Source organism: Physeter macrocephalus, chromosome 12 (assembly GCF_002837175.3).
Source record: "Physeter macrocephalus isolate SW-GA chromosome 12, ASM283717v5, whole genome shotgun sequence".
Classification (NCBI taxonomy): domain Eukaryota; kingdom Metazoa; phylum Chordata; class Mammalia; order Artiodactyla; family Physeteridae; genus Physeter; species Physeter macrocephalus.
This window is the reverse complement of record NC_041225.1, coordinates 24,498,330-24,502,199: the sequence shown is the minus strand read 5'-3', so window position 1 is coordinate 24,502,199 and position 3,870 is coordinate 24,498,330. Positions and strand designations below refer to the sequence as shown.

The following is a 3,870-nucleotide window of genomic DNA, read 5'->3' as shown; positions in this document are numbered from 1 at the left end:
TCACAGATACACAGAACGAGCTGGTGGTTACCACGGGGGAGCGTGGAGGAGCAAATATACGGGCTGGGAAGTGGGAGGTACGAATATTGGCTCTGGGTGGGGATGTATTTTACCAAACAGGGAAAACAGCCAATATTTTATAATAACTGTAAATGGAAAGTAAACTTTTTAAATTGTATAAAAATTTAATTTTTGAAAAGGAATAAAATAAAAATTTAAAATGATTCAGTATTCCCAAAGAATATTTGAAAAAGTAGGTATGCTTTTCTCTAATTTTTATTTAATTAATGCACTTTAAAGATGTGAGAGAGTGTAAAATGGGGATCGGGAGAACAAACTGTGACGCTACAATTCATAAACACACAGTAAACAAGTTATTCTGATCTGTTGATTCATTTACAGTGTGCTTTACTACTTAATATAGATCACGACTCTTTTTGTTAATCATCAGATGTGCATTCGTGGCATTATGTTCAAAGGTTTCTGTCCATTCCCAACCCAAAATGTTAATCCACCCCCCATCGCTGCCTTTGGTTTATTTTCAGACAAATCTGTGATGGAAACAACTTTGTCCTCTGCATCTTTTGGGGTATGGAGTCTCAGCTCACCTGAGGACAGGTGGCCATGCTCTGCCCCCGGGAAGTCCTGTGGGTCAAGTGGGCCCTGAGAGGAGAGGGGGCTAGAAGACCTGAGGCCTAAGGGTGCCTTTGGGTAGATTTCTAAGGGTGACCCCTCACACATCCCTAAACCCACCACGTGATTTCCACCAACACAGCAGCGTCTACCCTAGGCAGCAGCAAGGCCACACCCATTCCAGGAGGAGCTCAGCCCCTAGGACTCGGGCCCAGGGGACCTGCACTTCTGGAAGTTCTTACCCCAAACCTTCACGCTACGCAGTGGTCTCAGGTGTGCTATGCCTGATATCTCTAGCTCAGTGCCGTTGAATACGGGTCTGAGGGAGTAACATCTGCTCCAACAAAAAAACTTGTTAAAGAGGCCATTTCATGGGACCCACAGGAGGATCATAACTTAGAGTGGGGCCCTGATTCCCCCCGAATTTGTACACACTTAGAAGCTGCAGAAGAAATGTTTGCTCCGTGGTTCCTATGTAGTTTCCCCTTAGTACTACATGATGAGTATTTAGAAATAACATCACCTGTGCCCTCGCCACAGAGTCTGTCTGTTGATCTGGGTGGGAGCATCTGTGTTGTTTTAACTCCAGGTGATTCTAAGGTGAGGCCAGGTTTAAACCCGAGGGCTGCTGGGTGATCGGTGAGAGTTGCTTCCAGTCTTTGGTCCTCCTTCCTTGGGGGAGGCAGCGGTGTCTGCTCTGCATGGGACTGGAAGGGGCAGGGCAGTGTAGTCCACTTACTCTGTGCTGTAGCAGAGTTTTTGGGGAACTGCATGAGGGGAGAGTGTGTGTAGACAGGAAAGAAAAAGCTCACAGTTTGGCCTCCATTCAGGGGCTCATGGTTCCTGAGTCTCTCTTTTTCAAAAGGTTGGCATTTCAAGGTCCTTTTGTCCGTGGCTGTGTGGGCACAGGTGGAGGAGCTGTGCTGACGGTGCTGAAGGCATATTCTCCACATGCTGATGTGGTTCCTCAGCATAATGTCCAGGAGAAAACGACCAGAGCGGGAGGAAGAGGAGGGAATGCAGCTTCCCAGGTGAGAGTCCTGTCCTGGGTCAGAGGCTGTGTCTGCTTTGCCCCCTGAAATTTCACGGATTGCGAACGTACAGACCTTTAATTTTCTACTTCTGATGTTCCTGCCTTGCAAAGCTGTTTTCAACTACTTATTTTTTCCTTCTTATGATAGTCAAAGTCCACTGTTTAGAATGCCTCTCCCCTGTGATCCAGAGCCTTTTCCCCATTGTCTGCATCCAGGCTCCCTACAGAGCATGGAGAATTCTCACTATGAATAAATGACATTCAGCTACTGAACTTATTCTCTTTGTGAAAGATCAACATGGGAAGGCAGTGATATCCAAACTGCCCTATGGGATAATTTCAGATGTTAAGATATTAGTGAAGAGGGGGAAAGTGAAATGATTAATGTACATCTGAATGCAACAGAAACGCCCGTTTATCACAGCAGGATTAAGAAAATGCACTTTTAAATGGGACGGCATTAGTGGTCCAGAGAACTCAAAGTTCTGGAAAAAAAAAAAAAGTAATTAGGAGAGCCTTGCTCTCTATATTGATAAGAAAGACTGACTATTTAAATACACGATTAGAGGGCGGGAGGGCGGGCGCGCAGCGGGGTCTCTGCGGCCGAGGCGCCTGAGGCCCGGAGCAAGGCTGCCCCAGCGCCGCACCGTGGACTCTCGACCCGGGAGTACGAGCTCAACGGCGACGTGCGCCCGGGCTCGCCTGGCTCTCTGGACGCCTCGCCGGCCCCGCTGGGGCAGGAACTGGCCCATCAACATGAACCGCTATGCCAATAAGGAGAGTGTGGCCGAGAGCGTGCGGACGGACGTCGCACTGCCGATGGCAGCGCCTCCCAGCCGAAGGCTGTCATCAGGCAGGGCCCTGGCGTTGCCTTCTTCGTCCCCCGGTGGTCCTCACCTCCATCTCCCTCACGCCGCAGATAGGTGTGGGCGTGCTGCTCGTCTTCCTTGCCAGGTGCGACCTCAGCAGCCCTGCCAAGCATGCCAAGCTGGACCTCCTCAGCAATGTGGCCACTGGCCTGGTCTTCATCATCATCGTGGTCAGCGGCTTCATCACTGCCTTTGGCGTCCAGAAGCCCACAGTGGGCATGGCACCCCAGCAGTAGGGGCTCAGGTGCCCCTGGATCGTGCCTGACCGCAGCTGCCTAGACCAGGAGGTGCCTCACCCTTGAGGCCCACCCTCCTGTGCGGGCGTTCCCCCGAACCGCCATAGCCCAGGCTGGCCCCGCCGGACTGCGTCCAAACAAGCCGCACACGGTCAGGCCACCCTGGCCAGCACAGGGCCTGCTCCTGCTCCTCGAGCGTGGAGTGCGAGGCCCAGAAGACAGAACTGGAGAGCCCCCAGCATGGTCGTCGCTGCCGTGGACATGCAGCAGGCCCAAGGATGGGGAGCAAGGGGCTGGCGCCATCTCAGGACATTTCCAGAGGGATGAGGAGATGCCTGCCCTCTGCCAGTGCAGCAGTGTCCTGGCCTTGTGTGCTGCCCTCCCTGAGTGACCCATGACCTCTGCACTTCCTGACCCAGGACCGTAGACCACCAGCGACCCTGTGGGCCCCCTCTCCACCAGCAGGGACTGGGCAGCGTCCCGGCCCCTCCTTGGCCGGCCGAACCCCTGCTTTTCTAAGTACAAGTGACCACTAAAGCTGATGCTCCTCCTGAAAAATAAAAAATAAAAATACTCTTGGAGTCAGAGGGAGATGCCTGCCCTCTGCCAGTGCAGCCGTGTCCTGGCCTTGTGTGCTGCCCAGCCTGTGACCTCTGCACTTCCTGACCCAGGACTGTAGACCACCAGCGACCCTGTGGGCCCCCTCTCCACCAGCAGGGACTGGGCAGCGTCCCGGCCCCTCCTTGGCCGGCCGAACCCCTGCTTTTCTAAGTACAAGTGACCACTAAAGCTGATGCTCCTCCTGAAAAATAAAAAATAAAAATACTCTTGGAGTCAGAGAACATGGGAGGTGTCTGTGGACTGAAATTCACGTACAGCGTAACATTTCTTCGTGATAGTTTTAGGGTATGACTTTGTTATGTATTTTTGCGCAGGATACCGCAGCAGTGATAATGTGTCTGTGTGCTTCAGTCACCTGATAATCATTTGTCCCATTACACCTGATGTTCACTGGTTCGGCTGCTCTCTTCAAGATTCCTCCCCTGTGAAGTTTATATATTTTATCTTTGGTAAATGTTTGGTATGATTCGCTGAGAAA

General features: G+C 51.7%; 1 pseudogene; it reads left to right on the top strand.

The window, feature by feature from the left end:
* The first annotated feature begins 1,608 nt into the window (after positions 1–1,608).
* On the top strand, positions 1,609–2,771 carry LOC102985835 (ninjurin-1-like; annotated as a pseudogene).
* Positions 2,772–3,870: the final 1,099 nt, after the last annotated feature.